We start from the raw sequence: 26,053 nt of genomic DNA on the forward strand, positions 1-26,053 counted from the left end.
TTTTTAAGATTTTACTTATTTGAGAGAGAGAGAACGCACAAGCAGTGGGAGGGGAAGAGGGAGAGAGAGAGAATCTTCAAGTAGACTCCCTGCTGAATGCAGAGCCCAACATGGGGCACGATCCCAGGAACTTGAGATCATGACCTGAGCTGAAGTTGGAGGCTTAACTGACTGAGCCACCCAGGTGCCCCATTGTTCAACTTGTTTCTTAGGAAGTTTTACCTAAAGAATTTTGTCTTCTGTCACATGCTGTCCTATATTCCATAGGTGTTACTGTTGAAGTAATTTCAAACCCTTTCCTTAGTGAGCTAAAAGTTGTGTCATACTCCCCTTTAAAATGGACTCAAACCAGTTTTCTCTTATGAACTAAAACTAAAACTTTGAATACTATATCCTGCTAGTAGGGTTCTCACTGGTTAAATAAATGAAAAGATGATGAATAAACATATCTGGTTACCATAATAAATCTCTTTTTAAATTATTATATGGAGTCTGATTATAAAGGTCAAGTCAGATAAAAAAATTAAAATTTCTACATCTGGAAAACACAAAGCAAATACACAGTTTTATTGTTTTTAACTGGCTAGAGGTTACACATTATATTACTTTTATTATAATGGGGAGGTGCATTCATTTTAATCCATACCTAATATAATGGAATGGTGGTCTTCCAAAAGATATGTCCATATCCTAATATCCAGAACCTATGAATATGACCTTATTTGGAAAAAGGGGTCTTTGCAGATATAATTAAGTTAAAGGTCTTTAGGTAAGATCTTTCTGAATTATCTGGGTGAGCCTAAATGCAATGACAAGTGTCCTTGTAGCAGAAGAAAAAACAGAGAGACACAGAGAAGGACATATGAAGACAGAGGTAGAGATAGGAGTGATGCAGGCCATAAGTCAAGGACCATTTGCATCCACTAGAAGCTGGAGGAGACAAGGAAGAATTCTCCCCTGGAGAGTTCTGAGAGACTACAGCCCTACTGACATTTTGATTTTGGACTCCTGGTCTCCAGAAATGTGAGAGAATAAATTTCTGTTGTTTTAAGCCATCAGGTTTGCGGTAATTTATTATGATAACCTCAAGAAACTAATACATACATCATACAGGCAGGGAACAATATGCTAAAGAAAACAAATGACCCATTGTTATTGGTTCTTCATGCTGGGCAAGAAGGAAGAAAACAAGCCATTAGGAATGTTCATCTTGTGCTCTCCACTGAAAGAAGAGCTTTGATAAATCAGTCTTTCACCTACTTCTACTAACAAGATGTAAAATCTTTAGTTACTAATTTTTTTTAGAGAGAGAGAATATGTGCCCCCATGTGAGGGGGGAGGGGTAAAAAAAGAGGGAGAGAGAATCTTAAGCAGGCTCCATACCCAGTGGGGAGCCTGATGTGGTGCTCGATCTCATGACCCTTAGATCATGACCTGAGCTGAAATCAAGAGTCAGATGCTTAACTGACTGAGCCACTCAGGGACCTCTTTAGTTATTCATTTTTATTGATGTATAGCACACACCTTATAAAGTATGCAAGTCTCAAGTGATCAATTTTTTTACATGTATGTTTATGTGTTAATGTTTTGAGTTTCTACACACACACACACACACACAAATTGTGTAACTATAACCACTACTCAGATGAGGATACAGAATATTTCCAGCATACTAGAAGGCTCCTTTTTGCCTCTATCCTATCAAAACCCACCTATCTACAATTCCCTCCTGAAACAAGTATTCTGACTGATTACTTTTAGGAGTTATTACATTTTATAGAAAGGTTTTATTATAAAAAGTTTTATAAAAAACACAGACTATCTTTTTGTGTGTGTGTCATTTTGCTCATGATTATGTTCTTAAAAATCATTCATGTTAATTGTATTAAGCAATGGTCCCATTTCTTTTTAACTCCTAGGCAAGTGAATAGTCCACAAAATATTGATTTATTCTACCGTTAATGGACCTTTGGGTTGTTAGTTTTTGGTGATTGTGAAGAAAGTTGTTAAGAATTCTTGACTTGTTTTTAGTGGACGTATTCATTCATTCCTCTTGGGTATATATGTAAGAGTGGAATTATTGGTCATAGTAGTCATATATTTAGTTTTAATAGTTACTATCAAGTACTATTCCAAAGTTATTGTATTAATTTACACCCCCACCAACAATGTATGAGAGTTTCACTTGCTCTACATCCTTGCCAATGCTTAGAATTGTTAGTCTTTTTAGTTTTAACCATTTAGGTAGGTGGTAAGTAGTATCATATTTTGGGTTTTAATTTGCACTTCCCTATTGAGTAATGATGTTGAACATCTTTTCATGTGCTTATGGGCTATTTTGATAGCCTCTTTCATAAAATGCCTTTTTAAGTCTTTTGCTCATTAATTTATTTTTCCTTTTTTAATTGAAAATACTTTTCTGTTTTTACTTGGGCAAATCAGGAGCCGAAATAGTTACTCCTTTATGGTCAAAATTTAATTTTTCTGTGCATTGATTTATTCTCAGAGAGCTTTAAACCTTGATGCATTTTGTGTTCATCTTTATATACATTGTAGATTTGACCCTGGTTCTCAGTTTTTCTATCTTAATTGTAGTCCCCCAAATAATTTTTGAATATAAAGCTATTGTTATATTGTCTGCTATCAGAATGCACAATCTTTTGGTATACATATATAAATTAGATATCCCTATAGATTGATTATTTATTAAATATCAATTAACATTAATATAATTACTATATTAGTAATATTATAGTAGTATCAATACTAATATATTAATATATAATATTTATTAATATGTATAGTAATAATATTCATAATAGTGACCAATGAGAGAATAAGTGATTTATATGAAGTTGGACACCCAAGATTAGTGTTAGAGCTCCCCAACTACTCAGATTCAAATTTTTTCATCCAGCTGTATTTTGTGATATTTATAGAGACTGTTCCATATTTTTCTCTCAAGTTCTTGATTTATTTTCTTAACACATCATAAATGCTATTACAGAATAAAACCATTGTAAGTAATAAGAGAATAAGCTGTTCTTTGGTTGTTAGAATATCCTGGTGTGTATTTATGCCCTGGGCCTAGAGACCTATCTACTATGTAAAATAATGTGTTCAGAACATTTAGTGTTATAAATTATGAAAAATAAATTCCCAGGGAATAAATAATTTGCTTTTAATATTAAAATACTTTATCTTTCTAATTAAAAAGGTTGATTCTAAAAACCTAAAGCTAAGATTTGTTTAGCTTCTGGATTTTTTGGGTTGTTTTGTTGTTTTAATGGGGAGAAAAAGAGAAATTGCCTAATGTTGGCTTACGCATATGGCCTTATCTTGGGAACAGTCATAAGGTTTTAATAGAAAGTATAGAACATTAAAAATAGGATTTTAGGTGCTACTTTCTTGGGCTTGGTTAGAGGACAGAACAATTTCACAGTGGTTTTATGAGCACTCCTGATGTGTAATATTTATTTTTATTTGCTCTTCATTTATATTTAGTGCGTGTTGTAAAGCTGCATAAGGCTATCAAGTAACATTAGAAGTTATAATGGGAGACAGCCCTTAATGAGGATTTTTTTTTAAATATTCACTTTGAAGTGTATTAAAGACATATTCAGCTGAATAAAGCAGCCTCTATGCATCATAGATTTAATTCATACACATAAAACCTTTCCATGTACTTGCAGAAATAACACAAAGATCAATAACCTGAAAGGATGGAGGAATGAAAATACATGGTGGATGAGGCTCCTTTTGTATGAGACAGGAGAAGGAATATTTAAAGCTTAGCGTCAGATTAATATGGTCTGTTTTACATTTTGCCTGCTACATTACCAGCAAGTTGAATCTATTTCCAGAATTTTAATCAAAGCCACTGAAGGAGAAAGTGGGCAGTCAGAAAAATGAACCTGGTGGAGGACTAAGGACTTTCCTTCAGCAGAACAGTATATCCTCAATGGCCTGTTATCTCCTTATTGTATAAGGACCTCATCTTTGAGTTTTGTTGGACAACTACATACATAGCCTGTGAAGTTATGATAAATAATGATAACATCATAATACCAAGAAAATTGCCCCAATTTTTGCCTTTAAAAATGTTAGAATATAAAACAACAGAAGAACTGGTTCTCGATATGTTTGGCATTTTAAGAATACATAGTGGAAATCACTCTAGGCATTCAAAAATTACATACTGATCTCATGACTGTTTGCACATGAAACATGAGAACAGGATGATCTTAAATGCAGTAGTTATTGCCACTGATATTATGGGCTGAAGACAGTTGGTCTGGCTTACTCTGCTCTTCCTTCCTCACAGCTCCATGTGTCCTTTCCAGAGCTTTGCAGGAGATACTAGAAGTATGAAGAGCTATGAGAGGGTAAAGCAGGATCTTTCCTCAGTCAAGGCTAAACAGCAGGGGCAGACTCACATGCCCACAGGGACTGGGCAGGCTGAGTTTAACAACTCAAATGGAGTGACAGAAAACAAATAACAGACCTCAGAGTTAAGAAGTACTTGTGACTATGGAAAACCAGAGAGTGCATGCTTGGTTAAAGGGGCAACTATTACCTAACTCCAGTCAATTGCATGAAGGTCTGCTGTCGCAGTTTGATCATTGTCCCTATAGACAAAATTAGGAATGAATTCATGAAACCCTGGGGGAGGGTTGTTCTTATTAAAAATGTTATTGCTTAATCGATCACTCATATGGGTAAAATAGCCACAGTTTTCAGTGCAGTAAACCTACTGTCAAACTTGAGATCATAAAGCCAAGGTTTTTCATCAATGTCACAGCCTTGGTTTGAATGTATTCCTTTGGAAAAGACTAATCGAAGGAGTACCTGTAATGAGTCACGTAACTGGAAGAGTTATAAAGAAGGATGATATGCATTATGCGTCTTCATAGTCTAGCAGACGCACTGGTTGATACAATTTAAATGCAGTCACAAAATAAAGGTTATATAATATAACATGTTTCATACAATGATACATTATTTTATACTTTGAACAAACTATTTCAATATTTCTCTTGACTTCTAACTATGTAACAATTCAAAACAACAAAGTATTTTCTCTTAATTTTAACCCTTGAATTTCTAATTTCTTATGGACTGTCAATGTGAAATTACAATACTGACTCCATTTATGCACAGAGCTGGAGTGCTTACGTATTGAAAAGCAGTTAGATTAGAAGGAGATTGTGTTAGTACTTTCATGGGAAGTATTAGAAACCCCTGATTCTAATCTAATTTTTTTGTTTGGCATTTTAAGAATACATAGTGGAAATCTTTCAGGGGCTAAAATTTACTCATTCTTCATATTTTTTTCAGTCATTGCCTTTGCCTGACTCTGAAGTGAATAGCAACAAACATCTCTTACTTCTGGTCTCTTTTTTTGTTTAAGATTTCTTTATTTATTTGAGAGAGAGAGCATGAGTGGGGTGAGGGGCAGAGGGAGATGCAGACTCCCCACTGAGTAGGGAGCCCGACATGGGGTTCGATCCTGGGACTCCAGGATCATGACCTGAGCTGAAGGCAGATGATTAACTGCCTGAGCCACCCAGGCGCCCTACTCTTACTTCTGGTCTTGACACCGGTTCTGACAAGGGTGGGGAGTAAATTGGCAGTTTGGGTTCCACTTGGGTGATGTAGTGTGATATAGTTAATACAGATGTTATCCTGGTAATTTTTGTGCTTGGATAACCTGCGCATCCCTCTTTTGTTACTTCTACAACAGAGTTGAGTATCCAGTAGTCTCAAATGTGGACTTTTCCTCTACTCCTGTCCAGGTAATGGTGAGGTTAGTGTTTTGTGGTGGAGCCTGAGATTCAGCAGTATTTGCATAACCAGTCTGGAGTTTTTAAAGTTCTTTAGTATCAGAATTTGAATCCCAGAACTACTAGTCAGGTGTCCCTTCCAGAACATCATACAGTCTCACTTCCGCAGGACTGCATTAGAGAAATGAGCAGTATTACAAGGTCAAAATTATTTGGCAAGGCATTTTTTTCCTTTGCTTATATCAAAATGGTCTCTAGCCATGGGATATGCTCCTATAGAATTAATTTCAGATTTTTAAAAATGACATCTATGAGTTCTGGTTTTAATTGCGTCCTTGGCAATAAAATGTTTCTATTGGGAAAATCTGAAGTCATGCACAGCTGCTACAGGAATCATTGTTTTAGAGCTTGTCAACAGTCTGCACACTGGTGTCATTACAGTAGGACTCACACTTCTTACTTCTTTTTTGTTTCTTTTCAAACAACTTTAGGTCTCATAAGAAGATGGTTGTCAAAGACTTTGAAGCATGAACAGTAAGACTAAGTTAGAAAGTGGGCTCTTCTCTGGCACGCAGGGGGAGTGAGGGGAGTGATTAACTAGAGGCATTTTCCTTGGATTTTATTCTTGGCTCCAGCACTGATTTTATTGGATTTTCTTCCTAAGCCACCATCAACTGTGTTATGAACATACATCAACTCTCTGTAGCTATGCAGCTGTGAAATGCAGCAGAGTATCTACTCTGCTAAGGAAAAAAAAAAAAAACATTTTCAAACCTCTTATTTTACATTCTTATGAATTTTGGACAAAAACATTCTACACTCCCTGGAAGTTATAGTTTCTCAGTTTCAGTTTCAGACTTGGGTGATCTTCCTACACACACAATTATGTTCTATGTTCTGAAGATTATTGAGTGTACTGCCCATTGGTCTTTAATATACATTCTTCAAATCCCATTTTTGCTTGAATAGTGTCATCTCTATCTTCAGCATATATCAATGACTGGAATAATAAAAGATATTTGCCTTCAAGATAAGTTATATTTGAAAGGTGCTTGATGCTGTGCATATGATACGAGCTGGTGTTTAAAAAATGTGCATACACTTACATGCACCTAAGTGAAAATTTGTGAAACTAGATTTATTAGTAAGGCTAGGATGGATTATGCTGCAGTAACAAATTAGCCCTGAAATCCAGTTTAAGACATGCAACACAAGTTAAAGATGAAAAGGGATTTATGTAATAATTACACAAAGACCGTTAAGGCTCAGGCAGCTCTCCAGGATAGCTCCTTTCTATGTGATGACTCAGAAAGCCAGGCCGTTTGCTTCTTGTAGGACTTCCATTTCAACACCTGACTTCCATGATTGCTTCTTAAAGATTTTTAAAAATGTTTTATTTGTCAGGGAGAGAGAGAGCGAGCACAAGCAGGGGGAGGGGCAGAGGGAGAAGCAGGCTCCCTGCTGAGCAAGGAGCCCGATGCGGGACTCAATCCTAGGACTCTGGGATCATGACCTGAGCCCAAGGCAGCCGCTTAACCGACTGAGCTACCCAGGCATCCCTCATGTTTTCTCCTTAAAGGGAAGATAGGATCTTGAAGGCCACAGTTTGGAAGTGATCTGCATTACTTCCACTTAAATTTCACTGCTTCAAACAGAGTTTCTGACCTTTGACCATTGGCATTTGGGGCCACACAGTTCTCTGTTGGGGATGGACTGTCCTGGGATTGGTAGGATGGGTAGCAGCATCCCTCTTCACACTAGATGCCAGAAGCACCGCCTGCAGCTGTGATAGCCAAAGATGTCCCCAGACATTACTAGATGTTTCCTGATGGTTGGCGGAGGTGGGGAGAAATTGCTCTTGGTTGAAAACCACTGAACTGGAACTAGTAATTTAGCTGTGACTGTAAGACTTTTGGGGGAAAAAGTCTTCTTGTGTTTAGAGGAAGGGGGAAAACCAGATATGGGTATGTACTGGTAGTCTGTAATGCATTTGCTAATGGAAATAGAGAAATTTTGTCCTTTTACTCTATACCTAAACATATATGAAAATGTTGATGTGTTTTAACATAAAACAAAAAATATTGCATGTCCAAAGTAAATTTAACAATTCTTAAGAGCTAATTAAGTTTACTAAACTGGAAAAAGAAGAATTTATAGTGAAAATACATTGAAAGAATTATTAAAGGAAGTGGAAATTATAAGTATTATATTTGATGATGAGAGACTTAAACATTAGCTATAATGTAAATATGAGTGTTAGAACCAATTAATGTGGCTGTGAAAACTTATCTAGCATCTATGAGCAGATGTTTAGTGCTGAAAATAATTTTTATTAGACATTGAAATAATCATTTCTAGGATAGACTAGTTCAATGTACACCTGTTCACACATGTTGACTTTGGTAATTTGCTGTATAAATGTGTTACTAAATTATGTGTATTAGTCATGGAATAAAGAATATTAGTCATGGGGTAATTAGAATGCTTCTGGTCACAGAGATAGAAACTTGGTGGAACTATCTTCTGGGGGAGATAGAGATAGAGAGACAGAGAGATAGAGATAGAGACAGGAGAGAGAGAGAGAGAGATATTTATTAGAAGGAGGTTTTGTTGTACAATAGCAAAGGTTTGTTTGTTGTTCACGTTGCATTCTGGTATAGCTGTGCTCCACATACTTCTCATTCTGGGACCTGGGCTGAAGAAGCAGCCCCTCTCTCAGTATCGTGTAAGAAGAAAAAAATAATCATACAGCCTGCTGGTGGTTCTTAAAGTTTCTGTGTTCATGTATCATAAATTACTTCTGCTTGTATTCTATCAGTTAAAGCAAGCCACACGGCCAATCCTCCCACAAGGAGATACTGCATGTGACATGACCACAGCGGGGACATAGAGTCTTGTTACAGAGGGGGCAAGAGATCACTGTGAACAGTAGTAGAATCTACCCTAGATGCTGAGATGGATTACTGAAGATGGGGACCGACAGAAATGGCGGCACAACTGTGACCATCTCTGCTTCTCTCTGTTCTAGCTGCATTCTTTCCAACTATGGAAAGTAGGAGGAAGTCAACAGTGGTCCTAGACATACATTCCCCTAATTAGCAACAAAAAGAAGAAGGACTTCTCTCCAGTGCTTAGTTCTGAACATCCCTGATGGGCCAATTTGTGAGAAGGAGTTTTTGCTTTATAGTAAGTTGACTGATTGGCTATGCCCATGTGTCCACTCTATGTGGTTGAAAGAAGACCACTGAGATTTCAACCCATCTATAATCTCTTGAGTGAAGAGTGTCTCCCTAAAGGAGGGCAGGGGATGCTGTTGCCAGAAGCAGGTAAAGGTGCTGGAAAGACTGGAAAATATGTCCACTGTGTATAGAGATGATGTCATTGACAAGTAGTCCAGAGTATAAAGAGACAATATAAAAAATGAATTTTCCATCTTTATTCAAGTTTTTGATCCCCTTATTTCATAGTTACACAAAATTTTTACCCTAATCAGGGGGTAAAGGTTGCAGAAGAGCTCAAACATCGGTTGGGGGGAAAATAATTCCCCAAATCCTCCTTATAAACCTTCGAGTAGGGATCCAGAACAATAAAACCTATTACTCCATTAAAATAATATTGTTAACTGACAAAGAAGATAAACTTGTTTACTCTTGTTCCCAATTATTGATTTTTTCAGAAACTCTTTTGATGTCCTGAGATGCCTTAATGTAAAGAGTTGAAAACAGGTCAGTGAACCAAGTTATATATTATAGCCATTTCTAGACATGTCCGAGATAAAGAGGAGCTCAGATTATAGTCATTGACTTTGAAGTGTTAGCAGGTTAGATGTGGAGAGGGAGGCATTCACATGTTGAAATAATAGCACAAAGTTCTCTCTGACAAACACCAAAAGGATAGAGACAATGAGCCTTTCACAGCCAGAGCTGTTTCAGTCCTTGGCCAAAGAAGTGTAGGAAAATGAGAACCCTGAGATCACAGGGGCAAAGTGGGCAGTTGGGGCTAGTTTAGTATAGTGCTCATTGTGGTACAGGCTCCATTCCTAGGGAACGTGTCTGTCTAGGCAGGCAGGTGGACTGTGGTGTCAGGAGGATTTGGCAGCAGGTTCTGGAAAGTCAACTTTTCCTATTAGGGCATTGGTTCTTAACCCAGAGAACATTTGAGGATGTCTGGAGATAATTTTGGTTGTTACACCAAAGTGGGCAGTGATGCTATTGGTACCTAATGGGTAGACAGCGTGGATACACATCCTACCATGCACTGGACAGCCCTTCACACAAAGAATGAGCCAGCCCAAAATATCAGTAGTGTCAAGGTTGGAAAACCTTGCATTAGGAAGTTCTGTGGAGATGACAGATCTGGACTAGGGTAAAATGTAAATAGAAGAAATGTATGTCAGAGTCGTAAAGAATGAACCCATGGGAGTATGTGCTTGATTGGGTAGACCCACAAAAAGCTTGTTCCGGATTTCCTCATCTTAATTTCTTGCATTTCAGTTTGGGGCCATAATTGGCCATCCTTTCCTTGACAAAATCCTAACAAGTCTATTAGAGTTGGAAGGAACCTTAGAGGTAATCTAGCTCCCAGGTCAGGGAAACTCTGATGTCTTCAGTGGCCGGACTATGTGACACAGGTCAGAAGTAAAGTCCAAGAGGGGCCCCGTCAGCTGATAGGACCTAAAAGAAACAACACCCTAGTAGCAATGAGCATACTTACCACCCAGATCTTGGTTTCTAATTCTATTCTCCAATAAAGGGAACGAGGGCACTTGGAGAAATGGGTGATCCTAAGAGTGGGGCAGGAATTATAAAACATGAGTCATGAGCATTTTATAGTATCAGAAAGTAAGAAAGTGCTAAAAAAAATTCCAAAAGCTGTGTTGAGGGTGGTATGTCAAAGGAGAAAAGGATTCAATTGAAAAAGCTTCAACTAGCAAACACGAGAAAAATTTGAGCAATAAAATAAATAAAGTAGTATTGGATTATAATCCAAATTATAAAATAAATATGCATGAGTCCATATTGATATAAATAAGTGACTGAATAAATCTGAAAGGTGGAGAAGAGACAAATCTCCCATGCAGAAGAATTCCAAATAATTCATGTAGATATTCCACTTTGAGGACCAGGAATGTTACTACCCACTCCTTAAGTGTGGGCTGCACACAGTTGCTTCCCTATAGTGTATTCAGCATAGAAAGGAGGAAAAAGTAACTTTACAGTGGAAAAGCCTAACAAACACTACTTCAGCCAGGTGATCAGGTCAATATCAGCAGTCATAAATCAGGCCAATAGTATGTACCCTCAATATGATTTGAAGAAAATGTCACTTTATTCTGTGATCTTCCTCCCCAAAACCCATAACCCGAGTCTATTTATGAGAAAAATAACAGACAGATTCAAATAGATAAGCATCCTGCAAAATACCTGACCAGTACTCCTCAAAACTGTCAAAGTCATCAAGAACAAATAAAAGTCTTTTAGGCAACAAGTAGGGAAATTCAAATAAGCTAAGGATTTTAGTTCATAATGGTCTGCCAATATTGGTTCATTACTTGTAACAAATTACCATGACTAATATAAAATGGTAATAACAGGGGAAGCTGGATACAGGGGATATATGAAAACTCTGTACTATCTGGTCAATTTTTCTGTAAATCTAAAACTATTAAAAAAATGAAGTATATTGGGGCGCCTGGGTGGCTCAGTCGGTTAAGCGTCTGCCTTCGGCTCAGGTCATGTTCCCAGGATCCTGGGATCGAGCCCCACGTTGGGCTCCCTGCTCAGTGGGGAGTCTGTTCCTCTTTCTCCTTCTGTCCCCCTTCACTCATGCTCTCTCTCACAAAAAAACAATGGATTTGGCTTGCAGTGAGACCCGGTCCATAGATACCCAATTTGTAACCCTTAGTCTGGTCAACCATCCTTTATTTTGCAGATAATACGCTCTACCACACAACTATCAATTTCACAGTCACTTCCGGGGTATGTTGTTTTCTCTCTAAGCAGCCTCTGCCATGGGCACAATGCTGGACTGGTGAAAGCAGAAGCAGTAATGACCACAACAGTTCATCTTTGCTCATCATTTTTAGATATATGCGACTAGACCAACGCTGGAACTTATTACATAAGAAAAACAAAAATAAGGAAACCGAATTCTAAACATAGCTAAGTTATTAGAAGAGCAATTCTAATATTTGCCAAACATTTTTTAAGAAATAAAGGAATAACCTATTCTTTAGCTTGTCATGAAGTTCACAGCAACTAAAATTGGTGAATAAAGTAGCCTTGTGGGTCTTTTTTTTTTTTTTTTTTAACACTGGTAATGGAGATAGAATAAATGAAAAATCTGGGGAGTTATAAAAATCTGAAATTGTTTGAATGATACAGGATGAAATATTTAAGTAGGAATCAAAATCAGGCTAATTCCTCACTTAGCCAAGCTGTAATTTTCATGACTAGGGACATGACAGAACCTGATGATGAAATTAGAAAAATATTGCTATGGTTGAATACTTTGATGTTATTAATGCACTTTAGATGAATTGATATTCTTGTAAATGAGCAATGAGCATAGCATATGAACATAAAATAGATTCTTTAGAAGTGTTATTAATCTTTTAACATGGGAATACTCTACATTCATCATCAATTTGAAAATTGACTATTTTTATTTTGAAAAATGGGTTATAATTTTACAGACTTTCAAAGTCAATTATTGATTTTAAAAAGGCATACTTACTGAGGGCTCTGGGGGAGTGGGGGGATCAGTTAGCCTGGTGATGGGTATTAAAGAGGGCACATAGGGAATGGAGCACTGGGTGTAATATGCAAACAATGAATCATGGAACACTACATCAAAAACTAATGATGTAATGTATGGTGATTAACATAACGTAATAAAATTAATTTTTTTTAAAAAAGGCATACTTAATGGAAAGGAAATGTGGTTTTTCTTTCATCATCAAATCAGACCCTTGGAATTTGACAAACCAGTCCCAGTTCCCATCTTCTTTCTCATGTGTTAAAAATTGGTAATATTTTTGAGCACTTGCTCTGGATTATCTGATTTGATCCAGGATATAATCCTCAGAGGAGGAATTACTGTTTTACTACTTGAAAGATGTGGACACTGAAGGTGACATAGCTACTAAGAGGCAAAACTGGGATTTATCATGTATTTACCCTCTATGTTCTACTGGCCTACGTTAGTTTATAAAAATAAAGACTGATCATGTCTTATCTACTTGAAAGCCTGCATTGGTTTCCCATTCCTATGAAGAGCAAGACTCAGGGAAGTCTTCTTCTATTATCTGTCTGCCACCCATCACCATCATCCAGAAGAGATAAGATGGCCTTGTTATATGTTCCCATACAACAGATATCCCTATATAATCTTGTTATTTTTATTTGATAGCACTTATCACAAATTCAGTTGTATATTTTTTTGATTATCTGTTCAATAGTTTTTAACCCATAGTTTGTAAGCAACCTCAGAACAGAGACAATGCAATTCATTGGTGCCTCCCCAGCATCTAGACCAGTCTCTGGGATATAGTAGACTCTGAAGGATATATATTGAAGGAATGGATGGTAAAGGGAAATTTATTTTAACAGAACAGCCTGGGGGGCTCAGTCAGTTAAGCGTCTGCCTTCGGCTCAGGTTATGATCCCAGGGTCCTGGGATTGAGCCCCACATCAGGCTCCCTGCTCAGTAGGAGTCTTCTTCTCCCTCTCCCCTGCTCATGCTCTCTCTCTCACTAGCTCTCTCTCCCTCAAGTAAATAAATAAAAAAATCTTAAAAAAAGAGAACAGCATAACATTTAAATAGAGTGCCTTAGACTCTTACTCCACGTGGCAGAGTATCTTATAGTAAGACTCTTTGTTATTCTTCAAAATTAAATGTCCTTTGATAAAGTACTAGATGGAATTGTTCTGACTAAAGTCTATTTTTCATTCAATGAAATGAAAGTGGGGCATAAATATATCAAAGTTTTGTATACAAATTATGTATTTACTCTTTTCTTCTGGCATTACTACACTAAGAAATATCTACTACTACTATCTACTAATCTTTGGCCTTATTATTTTCTGGGTTTTTTTTTTGGTTGTTTACTTTTTTTATTACAGGAATTTTATATACATAGATAAACATTTAAAAATGTTCATAAAAATTTCCATAATAAATAAATTCTCCTAAAAATAACTTTTATTATGGGGAAGTTCAAATAAATAAATAAATAAATAATTTAATATACACAGATACATAGATTTGAAAATATACATATATATGTATTATACATTATATATATAGTATATACACTATATATTATATACAACGTACATTATATTTGTGTATATTATGGGGACTTTGAAATATACATATGCATTGAAAATATATACATATATATTTAAAAATTCCCATAATAAAAAAGTAAAAGTATAGTTATGTATACATATCTATATATCTACACACCCACACACAGAGAGTAAATTAAACCCTATATGCTAATTATTGAGTTTCTGCACTTACTAATATATGGTCATTCTTGTTTTATCAGTCCCCCATCCATTACCGCTTCTAGATTGTTTGGAAGCAATTCCCAGACATATCTTCTCATTGTAAATATTTCAGTATGTATTTCTATAAGAAAAGGACTCTTAAATATGATGTAACCATACCATTATCACAAAAACATATTTCATTAACACCAAATATCTTGCTAGTGTTCACATTTTCCCAGTTGTCTTATAGGATTTGAAAATTATTTTTCAATTTATTTGAATTGGGTTCTAAATAAGATCCATATGTTGAAATGGTTGGTATCTCTCTTAAACTATAGGATTCCTTTCTATCTCTTTTATTTTCTTGAGTATTACCTAGAGTCAAGTAAATCATCCTCATCTTAGAAAAAAATAGTTCATCCAATAATATTTAACCCAAAGGTAATTCTATGTATATTGGCCCTGAAGAATTGTTGGTCCTATTAAGTAACTATTATTCCTAGTTGTTACTCATGGCATCTTAATGATTTAGAAATCAGATAAGATGATCCTTGTCAAAATCCATATGGCCTGGCATCAGGAACTCCTAGCAAGGATGGAGGGAACAGAATTTTGTGAAGAAAAGAAAAGGTTCCCTTCCAATAAATTGAGTAAATCTTTTCAACCAGCTTATTGTTTTGATATTCCATGGCTGATAGGAAGGACTGAAGAAAAACATGGATAACCCAAAGGGAGCATCATGACTGTCTCTTAGAGTGTCAGAATTTTAATGTTTTCTCTACTACTGGCTGAGAGTGTGAATGGGTGATGAAGTAACATACAAAATACAGGAATAAATCCATCCAGCCCAAGAAGCTCACCGAAGGGTAAGATATAATCATTCTGAAAATTTTCTCTTCTGAGAACTGCATGAGGAGTTTATTGATTGAGGGAAGGCAGAGTAAAACAAATATTTTCAAGAATATTTTCAAAAGATTTCACATTATGGTGATTTTGGATATTGTGTATTTGCTTTGTCTGGATAGCTGACATCTCCCACTTTTCAAAATCTGTGTATGGCTCGGTTTGTGCTAACAAATTCCCTTGTCACACCCATCCATTTGTCATGTACAAGACTCTTTATCTTCAGGTTTTCCAAGGGTTGCCTTTACTCATTCTGGTTCCACAATGCACTGCCCTTAATAAACAGGAGAATCTGCTACTGACCTACTAAGAGTAGCTTTTCCAGTAGCAAGCAGTAAAAGGATGATGCCGCAGTGAGTTCTAGTCAATTGTTCTTATTCTTCCTAATCTTCCATTATGTCCTAAGTCAGTGGTTCTCAAATGTGGCTGCAAATTACAACTATTTGTTAAACTTACAACAAGATAAAGCAGTGATGCTTGAGTGTCATGCACCAAAGAGTCTGATTAATTGTTCTGGATTGGGCCTGGACATCTATCTCTGTTTCCAATATAGAGCCAGATTTGAGCATGTTTGTTCTAGATGCCATATACAATGGCAGATCATGCAGATGATGGCCTTGTTCACAGGAAACTTACATTCTGGTGTGAAAAAGGAGAACTACCATAAACAGATGGATAAGATGAATTCATACGGTGCAAAGTTCAACAAAGAGGATAGAAATAGAAGAAAAAGGTAAAAGGTTACTGAGGGGGAGCTACTCTAGAAAAAGTGGTCAGGGAAGCCCTCTTGGAGGAGGTGAGAATTGAACAGAAACTTGAATGAGTTTATTATGCTCGAGAGAAGAGGAGCAGAGAAGGAAGATATTTCTTTAAATATGGATCATGATATGCAAAATTCATCCATTTTCTTAAGACCTTTATCGTTCTTAGAAAGTTAAGTCCCAGGACTGGAAATTTCAATAGCTTAATTTTCTTGGATGCTTACCTAATGGCAAACACTGGGGATACAAAGATAAGTAAGCCACAAGAAACTGAATCCAGTGCTGCACAAATTAACATATTTGGTATAATATGGAATGTGTTAACCCAGAGGTAATGATAGGAAGGAGCTCTTGATCCATCAGTGGGTTTCAGGCTCCCTTTAGCATACTCCAGGGACTCCTCATTCAGTTTGTTTTCTGTATAGCACTACTTTTCACCTTAATTTTGACTTTTGTCTTTCACATTTAGAAAGGTAGTTTTATTTATTTATTTTTTAATTTTTAATTTTTTTAATTTGAGTTTTATTTTATTTTTTTAATTTTATTATGTTATGTTAGTCACCATACAATACATCATTGGTTTTTGATGTGGTGATCCACGATTCATTGTTTTCGTATAACACCCAGTGCTCCATGCAGTATGTGCCCTCCTTAATACCCATCACCGGGCTAACCAATCCCCCCTCCCCCCTTCCCTCTAAAACGCTGTTTGTTTCTCAGAGTCCATAGTCTCTCATGGTTCATCTCTCCCTCCAATTCCCGCCCCCGCATTTTTCCCTTCCTTCTCCTAATGTCCTCCATGCTATTCCTTATGTTCCACAAATAAGTGAAACCATATGATAATTGACTTTCTCTGCTTGACTTATTTCACTTAGCATAATCTCCTCCAGTCCCATCCATGTTGATGTAAAAGTTGGGTATTCATCTTTTCTGATGGCTGAGTAATATTCCATTGTATATATGGACCACATCTTCTTTATCCATTCATCTGTTGAAGGCATCTCGGCTCTTTCCACAGTTTGGCTATTGTGGACATTGCTGCTATGAACATTGGGGTGCATATGGCCCTTCTTTTCACTACATCTGTGTCTTTGGGGTAAATACCCAGTAGTGCAATTGCTGGGTCATAGGGTAGCTCTATTTTTAAATTTTTGAGGAACCTCCACACTGTTTTCCAAAGTGGCTATACCAACTTGCATTCCCACCAACAGTGTAAGAGGGTTCCCTTTCTCCACAACCTCTCCAACATTTGTTGTTTCTTTCCCTGTCCATTTTTGCCATTCTAACTGGTGTAAGGTGATCTCAGTGCGGTTTTGATTTGGATTTCCCTGATGGCTAATGATGATGAACATTTTTTCATGTGTCTGTTAGCCATTTGTATGTCTTCTTCAGAGAAGTGTCTTTCATATCTTCTGCCCACTTTTTGACTTGATTATTTGTTTTTTGGGTGTTGAGTTTGAGAAGTTCTTTATAGATCTTGGATACCAGCCCTTTATCTGAGTGTCATTTGCAAATATCTTCTCCCATTCTGTGGTTTGCCTCTTTCCTTTGCTGTGCAGAAGCTTTTTATCTTGATGAAGTCCCAAAAGTTCATTTTTGCTTTTGTTTCACTAGCTTTTGGAGATGTATCTTGAAAGAAGTTGCTGTGGGCGATGTCAAAGAGGTTACTGCCTATGTTCTCCTCTAGGATTTTGATGGATTCCTGTCTCACATTGAGGTCTTTCATCCACTTTGAGTTTATCTTTGTGAATGGTGTTAGAGAATGGTCGAGTTTCATTTTTCTGCATGTGGCTGTCCAATTTTCCCAGCACCATTTATTGAAGAGACTGTCTTTTTTCCATTGCATGTTTTTTCCTGCTTTGTGGAAGATTATTTGACCATAGAGTTGAGGGTCCATATCTGGGTTCTCTATTCTGTTCCATTGGTCTATATGTCTGTTTTTGTGCCAGTACCATGCTGTCTTGGTGATCACAGCTTTGTAATATAGCTTGAAATCGGGCAACGTGATGCCCCCAGCTTTGTTTTTCTTTTTCAACATTTCTTTGCGATTCAGGGTCTTTTCTGATTCCATACAAATTTTAGGATTGTTTGTTCCAGCACTTTGAAAAATGTCATTGGAATTTTGATTGGGATGGCATTGAAGGTATAGATTGCTCTGGGTAGCATAGACATTTTAACAATGTTTATTCTTCCAGTCCATGAGCATGGAATATTTTTCCATCTTTTTGTGTCTTCTTCAATTTCTTTCATGAGTGTTTTGTAGTTCCTAGAGTATAGATCCTTTACCTCTTTGGTTAGGTTTATTCCGAGGTATCTTATGGTTTTTGGTGCTATTGTAAATGGAATCGTTTCTCTAATTTCTCTTTCTATAGTTGCATTGTTAGTGTATAAGAAAGCAACTGATTTCTGTGCATTGATTTTGTATCCTGCCACATTACTGAATTGCTGGATGAGTTCTAGTAATTTGGGGGTGGAGTCTTTTGGGTTTTCCACATAAAGTATCATGTCGTCTGCGAAAAGAGAGAGTTTGACTTCTTTGCCAATTTGAATACCTTTTATTTCTTTTTGTTGTCTGATTGCTGTTGCTAGGACTTCTAGTACTGTGTTGGACAATAGTGGTGAGAGAGTGGGCATCCTTGATGTGTTCCTGATCTTAAGGGAAAGGCTCTCAGCTTTTTGAGGATGATATTCGCTGTGGGTTTTTCATAGATGGATTTTATGAACTTGAGGAATGTTTCCTCTATCCCTGTACTCTGGAAAGTTTTAATCAGGAAAGGATGTTGTATTTTGTCAGATGCTTTTTCTGCATCGAGAGGACCATATGGTTCTTCTCCCTCCTCTTATTAATGTGTTCTATCACATTGATTGATTTGCGAATGTTGAACCACCCTTGTATCCCGGGGATAAATCCCACTTGGTCGTGGTGGATGATCCTTTTAATGTATTGTTGGATCCTATTAGCTAGGATTTTGTTGAGGATTTTGGAATCCATATTCATCAGGGATATCGGTCTGAAATTCTCCTTTTTGATGGGGTCTTTGCCTGGTTTGGGGATTAAGGTAATGCTGGCCTCATAGAATGAGTTTGGAAGTTTTCCTTATGTTTCTATTTTTTGAAACAGCTTCAGGAGAATAGGTATTATTTCTTCTTTGAATGTTTGGTAGAATTCCCCAGGGAATCCATCAGGCCCTGGACTCTTGTTTTTTGGGAGGTTTTTGATCACTGCTTCAATCTCGTTACTGGTTATTGGCCTATTCATGTTGTCAATTTCTTCCTGTTTCAGTCTTGGCAGCTTATGGGTTTCCAGGAAGGCCTCCATTTCATCCAGATTGCTCAGTTTATTGGCATATAGTTGTTGATAATAATTTCTAATAATTGTTTTTATTTCCTTGGTGTTAGTCGTGATCTCTCCCCTTTCATTCCTAATTTTATTAATTTGGGTCCTTTCTCTTTTCTTTTGGATAAGTCTGTCCAGTGGTTTATTGATCTTATTAATTCTTTCAAATAACCAACTTCTAGTTTCATTGATCTGATCTACTGTGTTTCTGGTTTCTAATTCATGGATTTCTGCTCTAATTTTAATTATTTCTCTTCTAATGCATGGCTTAGGCGTCGTTTGTTGCTTTTTCTCTAGTTCTTTAAGGTGTAGAGTTAGTTGGTGAATTCGGGATTTTTCTATTTTTTTGAGTGAGGCTTGGATGGCTATGTATTTCCCCTTAGGACCGCCTTTGCAGTATCCCATAGGTTTTGGACCGATGTGTTTTCGTTCTCATTGATTTCCATGAATTGTTTAAGTTCTTCTTTGATTTCTTGGTTGACCCAAACATTCTTGAGCAGAGTGGTTTTTAGCTTCCAAGTGTTTGAATTTCTGCCAAATTTTTTCTTGTGATTGAGTTCCAGTTTTAGAGCATTGTGGTCTGAGAATATGCAGGGAATAATCTCAGTCTTTTGGTATCAGTTGAGACCTGATTTGTGACCCAGTATATGGTCTATTCTGGAGAAAGTTCCATGTGCACTCGAGAAGAATGAGTATTCTGTTGTTTTAGGGTGGAATGTTCTGTAAATATCTATGAGGTCCATCTGGTCCAATGTATCATTCAAAGCTCTTGTTTCCTTGTTGATTTTCTGCTTAGATGATCTGTCCATTGCTGAGAGTGGAGTATTGAGGTCTCCTACAATTAATGTATTGTTATCAATATGACTCTTTATTTTGGTTAACAGTTGGCTTATGTAGATGGCTGCTCCCATGTTGGGGGCATAGATATTTACAATTTTTAGATCTTGTTGGATAGATCCTTTAAGAATGATATAGTGTCCTTCTCTGTCTCTTATTACAGACTTTAGTTTAAAATCTAATTTGTCTGATATAAGAATTGCTACCCCAGCTTTCTTTTGAGGTCCGCTGGCATGGAAGATGGATCTCCATCCCTTCACTTTCAGTCTGGATGTATCTTTAGGTTCAAAATGAGTCTCTTGTAGACAGCATATGGATGGGTTCTGTCTTTTTATCCAATCTGCAACCCTGTGCCATTTTATGGGAGCGTTTAGGCCATTCACGTTGAGAGTGGTTATTGAAAGATATGAATTAATTGTCATCATGCTGCCTGTGAAGACGTTGTTTTTATAGATTGTCCCTGTAAATTGCTGTTGTATATCACTCTTGGGGTCTTTCTCCTTTTATAGAACCCCCCTTAATATTTCTTTCAGGGCTGGCTTAGTGGTCACATATTCTTTCACTTTCCGCCAGTCGTGGAAGCTCTGCATCTCTCCATCCATTCTAAATGAAAGCCTTGCCAGATAAAGTATTCTTGGCTGCATGTTGTTCTCATTTAGTACCCTGAATATGTCTTGCCAGGCCTTTCTGGCTTGCCAGGTCTCTGTGGATAGGTCTGACGTTATTCTGATGTTCCTCCGTCTGTACATAAGGAATCTCTTCCCCCTAACTGCCCTTAAGATGATTTCCTTGGTTCTAAGATTTGCAAGTTTTACTATTACATGCCGGGGTGTTGGCCTGTTTTCCTTGATCTTGGGAGGGGTCCTCTCTGCCTCTAGGACTCGAATGTTTGTTTCATTCCCCAGATTAGGGAAGTTTTCAGCTACGATTTGCTCAAATACATCTTCTAGTCTGCTCTCTCTCTCCACTCCCTCTGGGATTCCAATTATTCTGACATTGGAACGTTTCATGGTGTCACTTATTTCTCTGATTCTATTTTCATGGATTCTGAGTTGTTTTTCCCTGGCCTCCTCTTTTCCCTTTTTTATCTATTATATTGTCTTCCATGTCGCTTATTCTCTCTTCTGCCTCAGTTACCCTAGCTGTTAGATTATCTAGATTGGATTGGATCTCATTGATAGCATTTTTAAGTTCTGCCAATTCACCTTTTATTTCTGCCCTTAGAGACTCTATGTTGCCATTAATTGATTTCTCCATTCTAGCCATTGTCTTCACAATTGCTAGCCTGAATTCCATCTCCGACATCTTGGTTATATCTGCATCCATTTGTAAATCTGCAGCATAAGTCATAATCTCTGAGTCTTTTCTATTTTGGGGGCTCCTCCTCCTAGTCATTCTGTTGATGGGTGTTTGAGGGAATGTATAGAGTCCAAATTATTGACCAGAACCCAAGCAAGATGCACCTGTTTTCTTGGGACCTTAGGGTTGCTGGCCTCTTGTTTTCCCAGCCTGTCTTCTGCAGGAGGGGCCTGCCGCGCTGTTACTCAGGCAACCCTGTTCGGGCAGAGTTGCCCTGCACCCCTCTGGTGGGGGATGGGCTCACTGGGAATCAGTCTTTGGGGCTTTTGTTCTCTGGCGGCTTTCCCTGGCGGCTTTCCGCGTCTCTTCTGCGAGTCAGAGCAGAAGAGACCGTTTCCAACACTCTGCCTCAGAGCAGAGAGACCTCAGTCTGTTCTTCAGTGAGCTCTCCAGGCCACACTGTCTCCGTTTCTGTCTGTGCTGCTATAAACTGCAGCGTCCTGGGTTGTGCGCCCCTGCGCAGCGCTCCCAGTCCTGCCTCCAGGTCGGGGCACGTCTCTGCCCTTTGTGCTTCTAAAACCGCCAGCCGCTCCCAGTTCGCCCACGCAACCCCGCCGCTCCGGGTTTCCCTCCCAGGAGCTGCAGTTCGCAGGCGGGACCCGCCCCTCCGGGTTTCCGCCCCAGGGGCTGCCCTAAAGTCCTTTCCCCACCACTACCGGTCTGCAAGTCTGTGCCCATCCGCAGCACGCAGGCTGTCGCTCACTGGTGGTGTAGGATCCCCACGGCCAGGCACCCTCCTGCTGCCGTTTATCCTCTGATATCTGCCCGCGGAATCACGGCTCCCCGCTTCCTACCTCAAAACCAACTGCCTGTGATATTCTGTTTGTAGAGATCCAGATCTTCTTACATCTCAGGCTGGTCTCGTGGGTGCTCAGAGTGGTCTGGTAGATATCCAGCTCAATTCCGGGGACCAGTTGAAATAGGGTCCCCTACTCCTCCGCCATCTTTCCCCCCCTAGAAAGGTAGTTTTAAATGAAAGATAGAGCTGACGTATGTTAGGCAATTCTATCCATCTTTGGGTAAAAGTGATCAATTGAGTAATTTAGTATTATTTATTTATCTTTAATTGTGAACTCTGCTAGGTACTATAGTAATTCCAAATGAATAAGATACTCCTTGGATGAATTTAAGGAAAAGTAGGTAAAACAGACAAGAACATGATCACTGACAATGCAAAATTATAAGTGCTCTAATAAGGTATGCAAACAGTGTGTGGGTGAGTAGAAGAGGAAGTGAAGAACTTAAAATCTTGTTGTTGATAAACGTTGTTGTTGAGATTCAGGGTACCTCAGGGAGCTAGTGCTGGTTCCATTCACACTGACTCTACAAGATGGTGCAACTAAGATGGCGTGGCTTTTGATGAACCTCACTATGAAGGTCATAAATTAGGTCAATGGCTGATTACTTAACAACATCTTGAGCATGCTTGTCTTTAATAATTAGTGTATTCATTTCGATTTTCTTTCTAGACGGTCTTTTCTTTTTGCTGAACTTTTCTTTCACTTCAGCAGCAATTCTGGGTGATTTTTAATGATTTGTTAACACCTCAAGGTAACATTCTGTGGTTGGCTTTTATAGAAACCATCAATAGGACTCAGAGAAATAAACACAGATGAAAACATGAGCTGGAGAATAATAGTAATTTCACAACACCTTTTTTCCCTCTGGGAGTTTAAAGCATCTTGTAAAATACAAACAAATTTACTGAGAATTCCCAGTGGGAAGGTGACAAAAATCATAGCCTCCATTTAGAGGGGAGTTTTCCCTGAGAATCTCTGTGGAAAAGAAAAATGTGGTGATATGATCATTTTATAGCTACCCTAAAAATATCATTGTGGGAAGAGTCTTGTGATAAACCAAATCTACACAGTGACTATTGGTTATGGACACATTTGTTACTTATTATAACAGTTTCAAACCTTTAATAGATATTTGCTATTATAGGTATCATTCAGCATTTAGTTAAGTGATAAACCTCCAGATTGGATATTAATTGTACATACTGAGAGGTTTACCCATTTTACTAGGGGTAATTCTGTATTTAGTATTTTTTTTTAAAGATTTATTTATTTGAGAGTGAGACAGTGAGGTATGGGAGGAAGGGGCAGAGGGAGAGGGAGAGAGAGTCTCAAGCAGACTCCTGATGCTGGGCTCACTCTCACAACCCTGAGATCATGACCTGAGACAAAACCAAGAGTCAGACGCTTAACCAACTCTGCCACCCAGATGTCCCTGTATTTCATATTTGATTCTATTCTTCTATCAGTTGATTTTACCTTGCCAAAATGACGATAAGACTGATGTAGGCAGGGAGCCCTATCCTAATACTCAGCTTGATCTTAAGAATGTGGTACTTTTTTTCACCTTTATTGAGGTATAATGACACACAGGAATTGTATATATGTTTAAGGAGTACAACTTGATATTTTGGTATATGTATACATTATGAAATATCACCACAATCAAGCTAATTAACATCCATCACCTCATATAGTTAGCATTTTCTTTCATTCTTTAACTTTCTTTTTGTGTTTCTTTGAGGGTAAACACTTCAGATTTACCCTCTTAGTAAATTTCAAGTATACAATAGTATTGTTAATTATAGTCACCATGTTGTACAATAGATCTCCAGAACTTATTCATCTTGCATAATTGAAACTTTGTCCCCTTTGATAAATGTCTGTCATTTCTCCATACTCCCTGCCCCTGGCAATCGCCATTCTACTCTCTGCTTTTATGAGTTCAACTGTTACAGATTCTGCATATAAGTGAGATCATATAGTTTTTGTCTTTCAGTATCTGGCTTATTTCATTTAACATAACATTCTTCAGGTTCATCCATGTTATAAATGGCAGGATTTCCTTCTTTTTTATGACTGAATAATATTCTGTTGTATTATCACATTTTCTTTAAACATTTATCTGTCTGTGGACATTTAGGTTGTTTCCATATGTTGGCTGTGTGATTAATGCTGCAATGGATATGGGAGTACAGATATCTTTTTGAAACCCAGATTTTATTTCCTTTGGATGTGTACCCGGAAGTGGAATTGCTGGATCATATGGTAGTTCTATTTTTAGTTTTCTGAGGAGCTTCCATACTATTCTTCACAGTGGCCACACCAATTCAAATTCCTATGAGCAGTGCACAAGTGTTCCTTCCTTTTTTTCTATATCCTCACCAATCCTTGTTATCTTTTGTCTTTTTGATAATAGCCATTCTAATAGGTGTGAGGTGATATCTCATTGTGGTTTTGACTTGCATTTCTCTGACAATTACTGATATTGAGCACCTTTCCATGTACTTTTGGCCATTTGTATTCTTTTGAGAAATGTCTGTTCAGGTCACTTACCCACTTTTTAATTAGTATATTTGCATTTTTTAAATTGAGTTATCTGACTTATATATTTTGTATGTTAACCTCTTATTAGATATATGGTTGCAAATATTTTTTCCCATTTTCTCCATATGTCACCTTTTCATTTTGTTGGTTGTTTCCTTTGCCGTGAAGCAGCTTTTTAGTTTGGTGCAATCCTACTTGTTTATTTTTGCTTTTGTTATCTGTGCTTTTGGTGTCATAACCATAATACGGTTGCCAAGATCAATCTCAAGAAGGTTTTCTCCTATGTTTTCTTCTAGTAATTTTATAATTTAATGTCTTACATTAATTCTTTAATTCATTTAATTCATTTTTGTATATGATGTGTGATTTTTTTTTATGTCCAGTTTAATTCTTCTGCATGTAGATATCCAGTTTTCCAAACACTATTTATTGAAGAGACTATCCTTTCCTTATAGTGTGTTCTTGGAACCCTTGTTGACCATAAATGTGTGGATTTATTTCTGGGCTTTCTATTGTGTTCTATTTTTTTTTTTTAAGATTTTATTTATTTGACGGATAGCACAAGCAGGCAGAGAGGCAGGCAGACGGAGAGGGTGAGGCAGGCTCTCCGCCAAGCAGGGAGCCCAATGCAGGGCTCGATCCCAGGACCCTGGGATCATGATCTGAGCTGAAGGCAGATGCTTAACCGACTGAGCCACCCAGGCGCCCCTGTTGTGTTCTATTAATCTATATATTTGTTTTTATGCCAGTACCATACTGTTTTGATTGCTGTAATATATTTTGGAATCAGGGAGTGTGACACTTCCAGCTTTGTTCTTCTTACTCAAGATTATTTTGGCTATTTGTTTGATAAAGAATGCCATCAGGATTTTGATAAGAGTTGCATTGAATCTGTAGATAATTTTATACAGTATGGACTTTTTAACAAACTAATTCTTCCAATACATTTGCACATTTATGTATGTCTTTTTAAATGTCCTTCATCAGTGTATTATAATTTTAAGTGTGCAAATCTTTCACCTCTTTGGTTAAGTTTATTCCTAAGTATTTCATTATTTTTGTTGCTATTGCAAATGAAATTGTTTTCTTAATTTCCTTTTTGGATTGTTCATCATTAGTGTATGGAAATGTCACCAATTTTTGTGTTTATTTCCTGCAAGATTGCTGAATTCATTCATTAGTCCTAACAGTTTTTTGTTTGTTTGTTTGTTTTTGTTGGTTAGTCTTTAGA

This window comes from Phoca vitulina, unplaced genomic scaffold, assembly GCF_004348235.1.
Source record: "Phoca vitulina isolate PV1807 unplaced genomic scaffold, GSC_HSeal_1.0 scaffold72, whole genome shotgun sequence".
NCBI classification, from domain to species: Eukaryota; Metazoa; Chordata; class Mammalia; order Carnivora; family Phocidae; genus Phoca; species Phoca vitulina.